The sequence below is a fragment of the Mirounga leonina genome, unplaced genomic scaffold (assembly GCF_011800145.1).
Source record: "Mirounga leonina isolate KUSES-001 unplaced genomic scaffold, KU_Mleo_1.0 Mir_165, whole genome shotgun sequence".
In the NCBI taxonomy this organism is placed as follows: Eukaryota; Metazoa; Chordata; class Mammalia; order Carnivora; family Phocidae; genus Mirounga; species Mirounga leonina.
Window position 1 is genome coordinate 26,792,983 of NW_023270415.1, and position 18,811 is coordinate 26,811,793.

Sequence of the window (18,811 nt, forward strand, 5' to 3'; positions counted from 1 at the left end):
AAAACATTTAACACACTACCCTTGTACCTTTGAGACCGTGTTTTAAATTTGAGGCCAAGTTCAGGTCCCTGTTAAAATGAACTTTCTGATCTTGGTCCTGTCCCCAGTGATTACTTGTCCTCATTGAAAAACTAAACATTCAACCTGACTCTTTCTTTCTTTCTTTTAACATAGAAAAAAAGCCTGAGTGTCATGTTAAAAGATATGTTTCCTCAGCATAAAAGTATTCCTGACAGTATTTATTGTAGGACCAGAAGGGCTATTTGTTCAAATACTATGAAAAGAGGAAAGCAAAGGCCCATGGTGGGAGAGGAGGCATCACAGAAAACCGTTATTTCTCTAGTGAACCAAATTCAAGGGTTTTAATGGGTCAAACGTGGCAATGAACTTGGTAAGTTTAACCAACCTGTGTGTCAACAAATAATGCCATAATTCCACGTGATTTTTATTTTACTTTGTTTGCAAGAGTGAAACAATAAGCTGGTTGCCGATCGGAACTGGGATGGAACCCCAAAGCCCTGCCCCACCGTGTCTGGCTGGGGGCTGAGAGTCCTGGGCCCGCTCTGGCTCATTTTCTTGCCAACATGTATTTATGACTTAACCACTGAACACCAAAATATCCTAGGCATGCTACCTAAAGATGTCATGTTGCAGATACTCAAACTAAAGAAAAAGATCATTTCACTTGCAAATAGTCTTCTTGGAGTTATATGCAATGAGCTTGGGAGTCTCTACTCTGTGCCAAATATTCTACTTTATGTGTCTCATTTCATTTTATCTTCACAAAAACCCTCAAAAGTAGGTGATGTGAGTCTCCCCGCTTTTTGCGAGGAGGAAATGGAAGCTTGGTACTCTCCGGAGGACGCAGCAGAGCTAGGATTTAGTGTCAGGTTTATCTACATCGAAAGTACTGCCCCCAGCTGTCTTCTCTTGTTAAGATGCTACTTCTTATATTATATATGAATGTCTTAAACGTGGTTGTATATTCCAAGGCCCCCATGTATATGAATTATATATGAATCTGAATATGCCAGGCTGTTTCAACTCTGCTACCCTCCACCGGGGAGGCATTCCAGATTGTGCATGCTCACACTTCCAGACTCGTTTTCCAGTTTTATCTCTTCCTCGCCCATCACACGATCTGCATTCTGGCCAAATCTGACTGTTCATTTCTGTGATCTGCACATGCTTCACCTTACTCCATCTGGCCTTAGCTTGGGTATATCAGTAACAGAATCCAACTTACAAACTCAGATATGCAGACATATCACTTTATTTTTCTCGAATCAACTTAATTTCACTTTGGATCCCTCTTTCTACTGGCACTGAGAGACGTTAATAGAAGTCAAGCAGGAATGACTACATAATTCACAGGGTCTAGTGAAAAATGAGAATGCAAGCCTCTTGTTCAAAAACTAAGAATTTCAAGGTGATGAGAGCGGAGCATTAAACCAAGTGCTGGCCCCTTCTGAGTGGAGTCCTCAGTGACTCATCGGGCACACATACATGAAGCTGGCCCGACAAGCCAATTTTGGCTGTCTTTCCTCTCTGTGGGTATGTCTGAATTCTAGGAGGCTTACCTAGCACACGGTGGGGGTAAGAGGCATCTAATCCTTGGGGTCCACTGTCTGTGCTATCTGCTGAGAAAGTCCGTCTTCCTGGCTCTTCATCATTAGTCCAAGCAGATTGCCTCCTTCTCATCCATGAGGCCCTTCGACCTTCTGCCATGACTGCTCTAATGCCTAAGGGAGGAGCATGGACTCCACTTCAGATCTAAACACATCCACACTCCCAAAGCCCCGAATCTATCCAAGGGTATCACACCCACTTGGAACTCGGCTTGGGAGGAAACGCAGGACCTCCTGTTGTCAGGAGCCCCAATAGGTATGCACACCCATTATCTACACCTGTTCCCCAGTCCCGATCCTGAAGCATCCCTGCCCATCCTGCAGATTTGTACCTTATTCAAGTTTTTTCTATGCCCTCAGTCCCTGGCCTTGCCCATCAAGGCTCAAGGTATCCAGCTTGTGGAAAACCAGGAAGGCATTCCCTTTTCTCCCTCCATTCTGAAGTAAAGAATAACAGTAAAGTTGTCCCAACAGAGGAGAAGTTATGTAGTCAAGGTGGGAAGAGAAGGTGAAAGTGAAATGCTGGGAAGAAAAAAATTAGCTGATATTTTAAATATGTTATCCAGACACACATATTATATTCTAGGTTTGTCAAGAATATGTGTGTGCGTGAACCCCCCAGTGGGTAGTAAACTCACCACCTCCTTAGATACCCTATCCCAGTTTCAGAAACAAATTTTATTACCTTAAATATCCCCTTCAACGTTTAAAAAATGTAGTACACACACACACACACACACACACAGAGCCATGGAGATTCCAGAGGCTCCCTCTTAACCACTATTCCCTCCCACTTCCAGAAGCAGCATTTTGTCCTGATGTGATTTCCATCTATAGGTACCAGGGTATGTGGGATAAAATGGAACAAATCTTGTCATTTCTACCAAATGATGAGAAGGCTTCCAAACTTGAGTCACTTATCCAGTTATCATGGTCACTTGAGTTCCCCTTTGCTTCTCTTCTAAAGCCCTCTCCTCACCGAGTACGCATGCGTACATACACATATACACACACACAGATTGATGTCTCTTCCTGTGTCTCTCTCTCCCTCCTCTCTCATCTTTACTTTCTCTCTTGCTTAGCATAAAACTTACCAGTGCTCAACCCAACCCTCAAGCAATAATTTAGTATATTTTGTTAGTACATTAATATTATACATAGCATATATATACTAATGTATATTATTACCAGACCAATGAATATTGGTTATTATTATGATGGTCTACCACTATAAGAATAGTAATAACAAAAGCTAACACTTACTTAGTGTTTATTATATATGCCCATTATTCTAAAGACTTTATGTCCATTAATCCATTCTCATGACATAATTCATGGTACATATGATAAGGGCTTTCTGTGATCCTGTGGGAGAGCTGCACTGTGGTTTAGCTTGAAGAGTGGCCACATCCATGGAGCCTCTGTCCTCAGGCTCTTCGGAAGCCTATCCATCCTTGGTGGTTAGAACTTTCCTCCTCACCAAAATAGAGGAGGCGGGTCACACAATCTCCTGGTGTTCTCTCCAACATTCATAATGGAAATTTTGCTTTACATGTAGTCTTTTTAGTAACCATTTATCCAATGCCTAGCTAAGAAATTAATTATGCTAAAAATATCTGCTCAATTATTTCAACAATAAGCTCCCTGCTTTGGAGCTGGGTTGGGAGCTGGGAAAGGGAACCGGGCAGCAAATGTCAGAGAGACACATGGGGGAAGAAACTAAAAACGGAGATGTGCTGGGCTGGCACCCTTCTGAAAATGGCCCCAGGAGGCAAGAAGCCCTAGAGCAGGAAAGCTCCTCTGGCCCCAGGGTCTCCCCCCCTGGTAGAGCAGCTTAATGGAGGCTGTGTTAATGCATTGAGGGAGCAGGGCTTTGCTTCCTAATCTGCACTTTGCACTCAGCGGCATGCGCACTGCGGGCATCCCTTCATGAGGTAAACATGAAAATGAATTGCTCGCTATCAGGATGAAGTTGGTGCTTGACGCGTGGAGGTGTGTGTGTGTGGGGAGGGGAGAGTTAAAGCTCTCTTAGGGGTGGAAGAGGAAATCTGGATTTGTGTCCTAATAACACACTGGGAACAGGATTCATCACAAATGCCCTGTTTTTAGAAGTTGCTACGGAGACACCAAAGTTCCCCCTGAAGAAATGGGTAGTTAGAAATCTGGGAAGGCTAAGATGATGGGGTGTTTCATTCATTCACTAATTTAAAATAGTCACAGGATCATAACAATAATCAGAATCTGGGCCCTTTCCCTTCCCAAAGGAGTTTTTATATATTTGATTTTGCTTGTGTTACTTATTTGATCTTAAAGCTGCACGGAACTCTAAGTCAGGGAAATATGACCACGCGGCTCGTTTCCCCAGGATAACCATGGTTTCTGTCTGTTGTTCTGTGGGTAATTATTAAAAGCATCTCTGACACTCTGGAATAGAATTCTTGTTGGGACAATAAATAACAGCCACTCCTGGGTGACAGGGATTTAACCATGTGCCAGACGTCATTCTGTCAAAGCTGAACTCTGCTTTAATGCTCAAAAGTCTGCTCAGGTAGCAAGAATGTGACCTAGAAGTGCATCATCACCATCCCTCGCCTGGTTCTTTTGGTCCTTTTTCTCTCCGACACCTAATTCCCCTTGTGCTTCCGAACTTCGTTGATCGCCAGCCTTTGGTGCTCTTCTCTGCGTCTTCCCACTGTACCCAAATCATCACAGTTCCCGACATGGATGCGTGTCCTGAGTCCATGGCCTAACTCGAGCTGGTTCTGAGCATCTGCTTGGGACGGCTTACTGCTGTTCCAACCACAGACTTTCAGCGGGTCACATGGAACAAAAAGTGTATTGCTCGCTCATGGGATGGTTCTACGTGAGACTTCTTGGTCCTGTGGTTCTTCTGGGAAATTACTTTCCAAATGATGACTCCTTTCATCTTACGGCTCTCCTGTTCCCCAGGGCCAGTCCTATGCTTTTAAGCTGTGAGAAGAGGATGACAAAGAGAATGGAGGGAGGGTCTAGAAGTGGTCGGTAGCACTTGTCCCTGAATGCTGTTGGCCCAAATTTAGAAAGATAACCTGTCACTGGCTTAGTTTTTTTGCACAAAGAGAAAAGGAAATAGAGTTTGGTTTCAAAGTCTCCTAAAGTTGCCCTTTCTGGTAATCAAATACCCATTTCATTCCTTCTTTCACATGTAGAAAACATCTCCTCCTGGTGAGAGAGAACTCCAAGTCACACCAATCCCTTCACTCGCTCAAAGTCCCAGTTTCTGAGGAATGAGCAGTGCTCCCTATCAAGTTCAGATGTGACTTCTTGTGGTCCGGGGATGCATGAACAAAAAAGATAAGTGATCTTATTTTACCATTATGTAACACAGAATGCCAGCTTCTCAGCTTCTAAGAGCTCATTCTTCTTTGCCCATGGTCTGACCACTGGGCCAATGCCACATATTTTAGGTTATGCTATGGCAGCTCACATCTTCAAGACACAAGAGTAGTCAAAAAGGACTACCAGGCTTATAAACAACTGCAAAATTTCAATGCCTAAACAATATAAAGATTTTGTTTTTAATTTATGGAACTGCCTTATCATCAATGGTCTTTTTTTTTTTAAGATTTTATTTATTTATTTGAGAGAGAGAGAATGAGAGAGAGCACATGAGAGGGGGGAGGGTCAGAGGGAGAAGCAGACTCCCTGCCAAGCAGGGAGCCCGATGCGGGACTCGATCCAGGGACTCCAGGACCATGACCTGAGCCAAAGGCAGTCACCCAACCAACTGAGCCACCCAGGCGCCCATCATCAATGGTCTTGATCAGATGATTCTCCTGGGGTCTCTCTTCAAAGAGATGACTTGAGGTTCTAGGGTATTTCCTTGTGGACCTGTCATCCCCCGAGGATTTAGAATCATTTATTTCCAGTTTTGTGGGTTGCTGTTTTTAGGGAAAAAACCTGATTTTTAGGGGCAAGATCTGGATGTGGCTCACAACACTTCTACCACACATCCCATTAGCTAGAACGCATCTCGATCACCTCACTTCACTGCAAGGGGAGCTGGTAAATACGGTCAAGCTGCATACATACACGAGAGGAGAAGGCACTTATCAGTTCACTGCCCCTCACCTTCTTTTTGGCACTTTAGTACCTGTTCTGCAATATTGGACTAGACCCCTTAAACACTTCTTCTGCACCGAGACCTCCACATGAAGCTCTGTCAACAGGTGTTGCTGGAAGGACATCACAGCTGGAAAGCAGCTTCTCTTCCTGATCTGGTGGGATGGGTTTTGCTTTCTCTGCTTCTGCTCCACAGTCCCCTGGGTGTGTGTGGTGACATCCAGCAGTGGTGTGCCCCAGGTGCATACAATCCCTCAACAACCTTGCAGCCCCAGCATAGGACTGGTGATTACCCCCAGCATCCCTTCTGGTGTGGGCATCACACACTCCAGGCCTTAATGCTGGCAGCAAAACCCAACTCTCTCTGAGCACCTGCCTACCACCCCCAAGTCATCTGCACCCTGAAGTGTGGTTTCCTGCTCTTCTCTGACGGTGGGTCAGCTCTGATCTGGACAAGCCAGCAAACTCCTCCACCACCCAGTTGACTGCAATCACACTTCTCTGATGAGTTCTGAAAGCCAGGCTTGGAATTCCACATTGATGCTTTCTTAGACACTGTCCCTCCATCCTCGGGTGTCCATCAGATAGAGTTCTCTTTACAGCTTTGTAGTTTACTTCTCTATTATTAATTATTTCTAACAAACTTCTCCTGCTCAAATTAGTGCATGGTTTTGGCCTTCTGGTTGGACGTAGGCTATTACACACACTGGATTTGACGCGTATAGAGCATTTCTGCCTAGTCTGACTCACACACGGGAGCCCCAGACTGTTCCTGTCAAATTCTATAGCACGAAGTGTATTTCATGGAGAAGAGAACTGAAACCCAGGTCTTCTGGTTCTAAATCACCATAAAGGATAGGAAATCATATGGGGCACAGCAAGTGAACTTTTCAGTAGAAAAAAAATCAAGTACAAAACACCAACATTATTTCTAAAACATAATGGTTCCCCACCAAAGATACTTAGGATGATAAAATGATTTATGCAAATTAAACATAAAGTAAATCATCGAATAAAAGATCAAAAGCACCTTTTATTGACACTGCCAGATTTAGCCGTCCTAAAATTACTGTTTTTTCCTTATCGATTTCTTTCTGTGGCTAATTTTTGTTATTGAGATATAATTCAGATGCCATCAAACTGACTCTTTCACAGTGTACGATTCAGTGGTTTTAGTATATTTGCAAAATATGCTAATATCACAACTGACTGATCCCAGATCGTTGTTATCACCCTAAAAAGAAACCCTCTCTCCATTAACAGTCATTTCCCTTTTTCCCCTGCCCTCAGCACCTGGCAACCACTATTTTCCATTTGTATGGATTTACCTCTTCTGGACATTTCCTATAAATGGAATCACATGATACGTGGCCTTTGTGTCAGGCTTCTTTCAATTAGCTGAATACATTTAAGTCACATGCATGCTGCATGTGACTTTTAATGTTTGATTTTTATAATCAGTGAAAACACAGTATATTCTTCTCTGTCACCTATGTTAATAAAAGTAGGACAGCCATCTAGTTTTCACTTGTAAGGAAAAGGGAATAATTATGGGGGGGGGTTAAAAATCTTGTTTTCACAAAATCCTAAATGTGAGCAAAAAAGAAAGTGAAAAATACCTCCAATCCTGCTTTTTAAGCTTTCTCTCATCGTGTACTGCTACTAATAATCAACACTTACATAACACTTCAGAATTTCAACACATTTTTATATTGAATGCCAAAGGTAACACCTACTGCAGGAATTGTACGCTGTGCTTTAATTCCAGGAGACTAGAAGAATCATATAAATAGCACCACTATTTTTTTTAGTTGTTATTATCACACATCCTAAATATAAGTTAATAAAACCGCTAGTATTTCTGTAAAAATGCTTCTGTGAACAGAGATTGGCAAAAACTACAGAGGAGTTTGCTTTTTGCGTTTTTCGAAGAGAAAATCTTAAAGTTAATTATGAACAGTTTCTAAAACACCAGCATGATCTACCGTTACTTAGATGTTTTTCCATAATATAGAAGGGAGACGAGATGTGATATAAAATGCCATCATCACAATCATATCTAATGTTTTTTTTTTTTCAACCCTATCTTCTGAGGTGCTAAAAGCTATTCCCCAGCAGTAATAAACGTCTAGCCTGTGTTTAGTTAGAATCTTTGCAATACTCCTCTGAGATATGAGGTAGGAATATTATTACAGCTGGGGAAAGAGATGATGGTAAGTTAAGTGACTTGTCCAAGGAGACACAATAAATCAGATGTAGGCCTTGGGAATAAACCTTGACTTCCCTTTCAGATTTTTCTCTGTGATACCATATGGCCTTTCTGAGCCCCTGGAGGTTTTCTCATTAACCCTGCAGTTAATTTTCATGTTTTATAAGGCTTTTCCCAGATACATAAATATAATCTTCTTTAATACAATTTCTCAGGCAATGTAAATTAAAGAAATCCACTCCTAATAAAGACCAGAGAGAATCTACCTTATCCACAAGAGATAGGAAACCCAGCAACTTAGAGTAATGACTTCCATCTGCCCCTAGTAACCGATACAAGGTTATCACATGGCCTAGCTTATTACCCTGATTATTGGGGACTGATACATAAATACGTTGGGACCACTGTCTGTAGTTTTTCAATAATGGGAACAGCATGTGGACTATATAATATGGACTCCAAAGATTTCTTCATGAAGTGTAAGTCAAGAAAGATGCTTCTTATTCTCAGTGTTAAAGAGATATCTTTCCTCCCATATTCCATCTATCATGCCTCTGGGTAGTGAGTTAGATGTGGACAAACTAGATTTAGACAGAGCGACAGCCATTCTTCCCAAGATACCTCACTTCACGAGGTATCTGCTCCTCAGAATCCATCAACTCTGCTGGCCTCAACACTGTTCTTCTGCATCTCAGAAGAATAGATGTATCTCATGAGCCACAGTGACTCTCTTCTCCTTCCTGGCTGGGATGGACCAACTGTGTTACATGTCACCAATGTGCACATCGCTGCTCCTTAAGAACATCGCCCACTCCCTTTCGTGGTTGTTAGTTCTGTACCGTTTCTCACCCTAGTACCCAGGGTGGAGAAGCCAGCTTTTCACTTCCAGATGGGGGTCCTCGTCTTAGGTCCTGAGCCCAGAGAAGAAGCCAAGATTTAGTTGGCATTATAATACTATCTTCAAACTTATTCCCAACCACAAAGAAAACAACCTCTTACATCACTAAAATAGAGTAACTAAGAGCTCAGGATTTTTTAAAACATTTTATTTAATTATCTGAGAGACTTGGGGGCGGGGAGAGTAAGAGAAAGAAGCAGGCTCTCCGCTGAGCAGGGAGCCCGATGTGGGACTCGATCCCAGGACCCTGAGATCATGACCTGAGCCGAAGGCAGACACTTAACCGACTGAACCACCCAGATGCCCCTACTAACAGCTCAGCTTGAAGTAAATATATTTAGGAAACTTCTAGGAAATCCCAACAGCTCTATCCAAGAACTATAGGCAGGTACTCGGCCTACATTGTATGACTGATGGAGTTTACAAAAGGGCCCTTCCAAGAATAAAAGAAGATTCTGTCCTGAGTATAAATTGCAGCCTCAATGGCATCAAGAAATAAAAAAAAAAAAAAAAAAAAAAAAGGATCAAGTGTCAGGAGGTCCTATTATACTCATATAGACTGAATGTATGGAGTAAGGTGTCCTATTGTTTCAGCCAAAGAAACAGAAACAAGAGGAGATTTTAGATAGATAGCTAGGTATATGTCTATATTTGGACACACACTAATTTTAAGAGTGCGGGTCATGAAGAGCACAGCATGGCCAGTCAGTGGAATCCTTCCTGTGTCTCCCAGTGCAAACATTTGAACGAAGGTGTCCAGGCCGGCAGAGCATAAGGTCGTGGAGGCAGGAAGCACAGCTTTTGCTAGTGAATCACTAGAAGGAATAGTGAGTCTTGGTACTGCCATTTCCACCTCTTGATTCCTGGACCATGAATACTGGCTCTGAGTGAAACAGCCCCATGTACTGGGCATTGATTTAGAGCATATAAAGCTTCCTGGAGAACATTACCTTAGGCTTGCAAGGTATTACCATGTAGCTAGTGCTGTAACTGGGTCTTTAAAAGGCCATTGTGCTGTTCTGTCAAACCAGCTGCTCCGAAATGGTGGGATACTTGATAAGACCAGTGAATTCCTGAGCCTGGGCCTATTGCCACACTTCTTTTGCTTTGAAGTGACTTCCTTGATCAGAAGCAATTCTATGTAGAATACCACAATGGCAGATAAGGCATTCTGTAAATCCATGGATGGTAGTTTTGGCAGAAACATTATATGCAAGGATGGCAAATCCATGTCCAGAGAGTGTCTATTCCTGGAAACGGACACACACCATATACACATAGTCATTCTCCATCCTAGGGATAATCAACTGGCCTACGCAGTGAAATCATATGGGCCACTGAGGTCAGAGAGTGGGCTATTACTATATGATGGGAAATATAGACTATGGTCACTTTGAATGAGCAGATTCCCTTTGATCTAGAGTAGGAACATATTTCCATAACTTACACTGCTGAGAAAAGTTACAGTTACAGAAAGAGTTACATTACAGAAGAATTATTGTTTTGTATCTGGAAACTATACTCTAGTACCTTAAAATTACCTGCGGAGTCAAACAAATTTCCCCGTGCCTAAGAAAGACCAAACTCAGAAAAATGTCTTAATAAAAATAAGGGTTCATGCCCAGGCCTATCTTTAATTTCAGTGTATACTTGGACAAACGGCTTTTTTTTTTTTTTAAGATTTTATTTATTTATTTGACAGAGAGAGACACACCGAGAGCAGGAACACAAGCAGTGGGAGTAGGACAGGGAGAACCAGGCTTCTTGCAGAGCAGGGAGCCTGATGTGGGGCTCGATCCCAGGACCCTGGGATCATGACCTGAGCCAAAGGCAGACGCTTAAGGACTGAGCCACCCAGGTGCCCCACAAATGGCTTTTATTGAAATGCTTATGTAACATTTTAGTCCTCGTATGAAAATAAAAATAATAGCCATTTTGTGTGTATGACCCCCCCTTTTGGTGAGGATTAAATAGTAAAATGTACTTATTTAAAACTGACCTCAGAGCAGAGACTATAGAAACTGCTTAAGAAATTATAACTAAAAGATATACTCACCTAATTTCACAACAATTCTATAGTGGTGTATAACCAGTCCTTTTTTATGGATGAAGAGACTGAGGCTACAAGAGATCAAATGTCTTGTTGAAAGTCAGAAAACCCGCCTTGAAGAGATGCACCATGATTCCCATACAGGTTTTCCTCCTCACAAATAATGTTTATCATGGGTTGAGTTTGTGTGTGTTTGATTTCAAGATAAACTCTCGTTGTAGAAAATTTTATTTATTATTTATTTATTTGACAGAGAGAGACAGCGAGAGAGGGAACACAAGCAGGGGGAGTGGGAGAGGGAGAAGCAGGCTTCCCGTGGAGCAGGGAGCCCGATGCGGGGCTCGATCCCAGGACCCTGGGATCATAACCTGAGCTGAAGGCAGGCGTTTAACGACTGAGCCACCCAGGCACCCCTCATTGTAGAAAATTTTAAAAACACACAAAGAACAAAATAATTATTCCTTATTTCCCTTCTTTTTCTTTTTTTATTCTTATGCTAATCCCCATACATTACATCATTAGTTTTTGATGTAGTGTTCCATGATTCATTGTTTGTGCATAACACCCAGTGCTCCATGCAGAACGTGCCCTCCTCAATACCCATCACCAGGCTAACCCATTCTCCCACCCCCCTCCCCTCTAGAACCCTCAGTTTGTTTTTCAGAGTCCATCGTCTCTATTTCTTATACAAAAATTATATATAAATTTAGATGGTACTGTTAATGATAATGATAATAATAGCTAACATTTATTGAGTCCTTCTATGAACCAGAGCTTTTTCTAAGTATTTCACATGGATTAAATCACTTTGGCCTTGACAATGACTGTGGAAGGTAAGTAATATTCTTATCTCCGGTTACCAGTGAGAAACTTGAGGCCTAGAGAAATTACCCAGCTTTCTCAAGGTCACCAGCCTAGTGCTGGGGGTGACTCACACTTGAGTTACTAGGCTGGGAACTCTAGTACAGACATATTCTCTTACATTGGAATCATATTCTGCATACTTATTTATTATAAATTAGTGACTTTTCACTAAAATATATGTTAATATCTTTTCATGTCATTAAGTATGGTTCTACATTGATGATGCTTAATTGGCAACATAGTATTTCAACTTAAAAAGTATGTCATTATTTATTCAGCCAGTTCTATATTGTTGGACGCGTACTTGTTTTTTGTAACATTTTGAGTGGTGTAACATTCAAAGAATACCTTTGTAGATACATTGTTGTGTGCATGACTGGATGTTTATATGGGGCCAGCTCCTAGAGCAGAATGTCTGGATCATTTTTAAAGGTTTTTGTTACAGATTTCCAGCTTGCATTTCAATAAGATGGTATTGATCATCTCCCCACCAGCAGTGAGGGAGAATACTCTGAATCCAGGTCTTCTGATTCTTACTGAGGTCAAGCCTGACTCTGATAACTTCTGCTTAATCCTGCCACTTGATGACAGAGGACAGGTCTGAGTCCAACCCCCTAAGAGCTTTCTGTGTGATGCCCTTTTAGTTCAAGTCTTATCCCCCATTTGAAGCATATCTATGTGATTATTTGTCTAAATCTAAAGGAACAAAATGTTACATTATTGGGAGATTCAGATGGGAACCCTTGTCACCAGATGCCATCGGGAGACTTTCATTCGTAAACCCACTTTATGCATGGGTTTGAATGGAAAAGGGCAAAAGGCAAACTTTTGAATATAATAGATAACTCTACTACATTATAAGTAATCTGGATTTATTATTAATCTCAAGGATGTCTTTTTTTCCCCCTCCTGCCATAAACCTCTGTCCAGAAGAAGCAAAGGCACCACCAGCTTCTCAGGGTATCCACCGTGCAAGTCAACTCAAGGTTTCTCTTGAATCTGTCTGCCTCTAAGTTGTTTGAGATTTGTAGTCAAGGACTCTCACCAAATATTGTGATGCAATTAATGATGTTTGATAATTTTGCTTTATAAAAAATATTATCTTCACAACTAATGCCTATGCAAACCAGGAATTCTTTATAAACTTCTTAAAGTTAAAATTGAGAAATAAGGCATCTGCCAACTAGGGTGGATAATTCCAAGTGTAAAAATTGAGAAAGATTAGAATTTCCCCCATTTTGCTCCTATGTAAATACGCATACGTACAAGATTTACCCACTAGTTCCATGAAAAATTTGTCTCTTTTTGCCTCTCAGTGCAAAGACCAACACAAAGATGAGAGATAATACTCCAACCTTAACTAATGTTTCACAAATTACAGCTAATCACTTTAAAAAGAATTGAAAATGTTGAAATGTGAAGGAAAAAAAGAAAAGACTCCTTTAGGCGATTTTTTTTCCTGTCAACATAAAAGTGGATGGATGTAGGCACATCATCATCTGGGAAAGTGTACTGAGCTAGAATTTGGGAAGGCTTCCTTGGGAAGTTTTTCTCTTGCTCTTGACGTTGCACATTCGAAGTACTTCGGGACCTTGGGGAAAATTCTCAGGACACGGCACCATCTAGATGCCAAAATGTATTTATTTTTATGTCCGGTGCTCAAGCCGCTCATGGAATGATACTCAAGAGTCTGAATTTCCTCCAGCGTGGCAGTCTCTAAGGCCGGACATTTAGGAGTTAAAAGAGGGGAGGCCAGGGTGCAGGGACAGCTGGAGATAATTACTTACAATCAAAGGACACGCAGAAAAGCAGCAGGAACAGCAGGGTGAGGTGTTCTGCCTGGCTGGATTATAGGAGTCATCTGGACAGAGGCAACTGGGCTTAAATACTAGTAAGGGAATTTTGCACTGTTTGATCTTATTTTAAGACCTAAGAAAGAGATTGGGATTGGTTTGAACCTGGTTTAAAAAGCCCAAAGGTAGACATTCCTGCCATAAACAGCTTGAACTCTCTTGTCCTGTAAATGGGGATATAAGAAAGATGTGTTAGGGCCAAGAAGGCTTTGTATATTAAACACAAGATCAAGTTTTACTTCTAAAATTCTGAAGGATAATTTTGTACTCCTCTTTTCCAACATGAGTTATTAGTCTAAAATCCTGGACATCTGACTTCGTTCTTTGTATTCTATTTTCTAAGATCTCTACATAACACATCCCGGCTTTCAACTTTTTTCATCAGTTCACTTTTTCTGCAGTCCTAAATTATATTTCAGGGCTGCCATTTTCCTTCAGAGGGCCAAGATTCATGAGGCAAATAAATATTTCTTCAGTGAGAGAGTGTATTGTAGCCAGCACTATTTTAAGGAGATATCAGATCTCTGAAACCTTTAAATTGGATTTTCTTCTCCAGATACATATTTTTTTCCATTTAATAACATGAATAAAATGGATTCACTGCATTATATTCAGTACCTAAACCTGACTCTTGGAAAAACCTTTCTCTGATGAACTCCCATCCTAAACTGTGAGCGTTCTTCTTTTGATTTAAAGAAGCAAGCTCCAAACTTTACAACATTGGGTACTTTATCAGGTAACCACAGAATTAAGCATACCAAGCAACTTGAAATAAAGCATGCTTGTTTCAAAGTTGCTGGCATTAGATGTTACAAGATAAAATGGGAAAACGCCTCATGTACACATGCCTGGGGCAGGACTTAGACAGAAGGCATAAATGGTAGCCTTTTCATTTATGACACTGAATTTGTGGGGGGCAAAGTTGCATGGTGAAAGTCCTACAACTTTGAAACACAAAAGCACTGTCAGAACCGAAGATGTGTCTCCCTTCCTTAGAATTTGCCCGTGGATCCCCGTTGTTTGCAGGATGAAGTCCAAATGCCTCAGAATTCATAGCAGGACTTCATGGTATATTTCAAGCTGACCTCTGCTTCTTCCTCTTCTTTTCCCTCATCTTTGTCCCGTATGCCCACGCTCCATCAGGCCCTAACAAGTGTCATCTGCCTTCTGACCCTTGAGCTTTCGATCCTGTTATATCTCCAAATTCCAATACCCCGCCCTAATTGTACAATCAGGCAATTTTCTACTCAGTCCCTCAGCAACCTTTCCCTCCCCAGCCCAAACTCTTAACCAATGCACAAGAGGCATCCCCTCTTACTAAACAAAAATCCACACCTTACTTCTACTTACCCTGAGGAATGAATCGTTCTTTTATTGGTGCATCCGTAGTACTATGTACATTTCTCTGTAATTCATTCGTCCAATAATTCAGGCACTAATTCATTTATGCATTTGGTTTTAGGAAGTGCTTAGTATTTTCTGTATAATGATGGCCAGTCCTTGCTCTAAATTCTGGGAATTAAGCAGTGAAGCAAACAGACCGATGATCCCAGTGCTTATGATCTAGCCACCACCTTCAACTTCCTCACATAATGTTATGATTAGCCACTTGCCTGCCTGCTGTCCTTGGAGGAGGGATACTTTCTTAATAATCTTTGAATTCACAAGGCTTAGTAGTGTGGTCGATATTTATGAACACAATAATATATCCGGATTAATGCTCACCGTGCACTAAGTAGCTCTTTTCACGCTTTCTGTGAAATTTCCCATGGTATCCTCACAACAGCCTTGTGAGTTGAACACTTATGAGCACAGAGGAGGCAAGACACCTGTTTGAGGTCTCACAGTCCTTAAATAGCAAAGTCAGAAATTGAATGCAAAGTATGGCTGACTTCCAGGGTAAAGTGAGTAAATGAATGAGTGAATGAATTAGAGAATGCAATGCTACAGAAAGAAGACAGTTCTTTGCCCAGTGTTCCAGGTAAGGTGGACAGTTAGTTGTTGGCCTAAAGAAGAACAGTTTAAGGAGTGAAGTTCTCCATTCTCAGTGCAGAGGAGGGAGAAGCAACTGGCTTCATGTGCTTGAAGAATTTGAGGCTTATGCTAAAAAAAATCTGTCTCATGTACTTCATCACTAAAGCTGGATCTCTTTGAAGTAGCCAAAAATGGTTAATTCACTCATTTTTTTAATCTCTTCCTAAAAATTATTTTGGACTGTCTTTAAAAATGATAACCAAATAACCAAAATAAACAAAGAAATCCCTGGTCTTCTCATTTTGGACCATTCTGGAATTGCCCATATGAGAAGCTGTTCCATTTCACATTAGTGGCCACAATTCAGTGTCGAAATTCCTCCCAGGACTCCACCCCTGGAGTACATTTCCTTATACACAGCATATAGTTTTCACATCAGATCGTAACAAATACACTCTCTAAAGTTAGTAAAAAATCTTTTCCGCTCTTTCTCTTTAATGCGATTACAGACAGTTAGCAACGGTTTATGAGAATGGATAAGATTTGGAAGTGTCTCGAGCCAGGGAGAGGAAACATCCGAGCATGAAGCACGCAGGCTCCCAGAGCTGCTCCCACAGTACCAGAGCTGGGCCTGTATTTCCTGATACATTTCCAAATTCTCACCAGAAAAACGGAGCTTCTTGCTGTATATCATTGCTCTTGGAGTCACTATTCTTTGTTAAGCAAAACTGCTAACAATAATAGGAAGAATTCATTTCTCCCATTTTGCTTTTAAAAGTGGTCACAGAAACAGTTCCACTCACTCCTTCGACATAGTTCACGGATTACTGACGGAAGATAAAATTCCTTTTTATCGGTTGATACTTTCATGTTTTGCTTTTCGCGTCTCTACATTATTTGTTAAATATAATGGTCAAGTTATTTTTATGAAAAAGAATTTTCACAGGGGGTTAGGGGCCACCTCCTCTGCCCTTGGCTTGGTGTTTCTCTGCGGAGATGCATCATTAATGTAATATTCCAGACTCTCTGCACCCTCTCATTTACTTCTTCTGCAGGATGAAGAAACTTCTCAGGCTGGTGGACTTGGAATGACTAAGCATGCTTAGCTCTGTCCTTCCTTTTGTCCTTTTCTTGAAGATGTGGCTGTCTGAGGATAGTAAGCACTTTGGTCTGTGTGAGTTTTAATAGCTTCTCACAGAGTTGGAAGTTCATAATCTAGCTAACCAGACACAGTGACTCTGGACTCAGAAGTTGGACAGAGGGGTGTCATTTGGGGCCTATCCAAACCTCAGCATTAGTTTGGAACCACTGACAGATTATGCTTTGTAAGGCAGAGAAGTTTCTGAAAATTTGGTCTGAGAAAGAGCTCTGAACAACATATGAATAGGTTGTAACTTTAGACCTTAGCTCTAAAATTCAATGACAAAAGGTTTTTCAAATTATAAACTCCCTTCCTGCTTCTTTCTCGGTCATCTTTGTATTGTAACATCTGCCACCACCTTATCTAAACAAATATGAAGGTGAACAGTGCAGTTGAATGGGAGGTCTTGAGTTCTTAGGTATCACATAACTAAATTTGAGATGACATTACTGTTAGTATTCCAGATCCAAACTAAGAAAGGACTTGGTCTGGACATAAAATTTGCTTTACTTACACTTGAATTCTGAGAATAAAGACTTTTACATCTGATTTTGTTTTTCTCTAATCTGGCGATGTGAGGAATGATTAAAGCAAGAGTTTACATGTGGCAGAGCAAGGTAACGATTTGTGATAGGTTCCCAGTCAAACATTCTTTTTTCCTCTCTTTTTTCCCAAGAGAAATAAATTGTCAGACTTTGAGAAGGTGGGGTTCTAATAAAATTCTTCCCGCATTTCATCTGTTGCTGCTTCTGGTAAAACATCTCACACACACACATGCGCGTGCACGCGCACACACACACGCACACTCACACTCACACTCACATGCACACGCACATGTTCAGCAAAGGCTAGGATTTCTGGAGATTATTTTCAGAGTTTCTGTCTCACCTAAAGCACATATTCGAAAATTCTTCTGGAAAGGTTATCAGAGGCAGTAAAGGATGTGGACACATCACTATGTAGGAGTAATGGGGCATAAAACCAAATATTTATTCTACCCACTGAGCACCAGCTATAACTACAGTTTAGGAAAGAATTCCTCCATACCTGTCTCTAATGGTGAATGTACCTTCCAGATTTATCAACTATGCCTGGTTTGAAGATTAGTTCCCAGCAGGAGTTTCCTTAAACTGAAGAGTACTTTGAAAAAGGTTTATTTGATCCTCATCTCATCTTTACTTAAGTATGGTTAGAAACTATGGTAATGTATTTTAAGTAGAGGCTTCATTCATTTTAATGAGATAAAATGCCTATGGTGGTCTGATAATGTTGGAAAGATATTTATTTACAGCTCTATGGTCATTCTCTTTGAAAAAAGACTATTTTACAGTAAGATTTAATCAGTTTCTATAAAGAAATTACTTGTTGTAATGTTACTGACATAGTAGGTATTAATTCTTTCAGTTTGATTTCTGGATGACCCAGTTAAGACTTGAGTCTCTTTACTTCTGTAGATTATTACTTTCTTTACTTCTTAAGGTTTGGCAATACATGGTATCTTTTTACTCTTTCATTTATTTCTTTTTACATGGTATCTTTTAAAAATTTAATCTTCTAAACCTGTATCTACTTTTTTTCAGTACAATCACAAGGAACTGGCTAAAAATTACCCTCCAAAAAGAGAACTATCGAGTCATTAAAATCACATTAGCGAAGTATATTTAAAATATGAAAAAAAGTGGTATAGAATGTGAGGAAACAATTTATGCCAGTCCACATGACTTCATTATAAACACATATATGTATTATTAAAGTATAAATAAAATTAGGAAGAAAGACCCAAAATGATAAAAATTTTTGCCTGATAGGGTATGTGTGATTTTTCTTTCAAAATGTTTTAATATTCTATTTTTGCTATTTAGAATCTGTTGAATAAATATTACTTTTGTAATAAAAAATATCATTTTTGACTCTAAACTAAAGAAAGTTTCTGGGTGGCTAAAAAGGCAGCTTTCTGCCCCAGCTCTTACAAACTATATTAATTTGTCTCATTATGTTTGCTTTAGCCATGCAGCCACATAAAATAACATTAATAGATCTTATTATTTTAAGTATTAAAATTTTTGTTTAACTGTGTACTACACGTTGCCTTT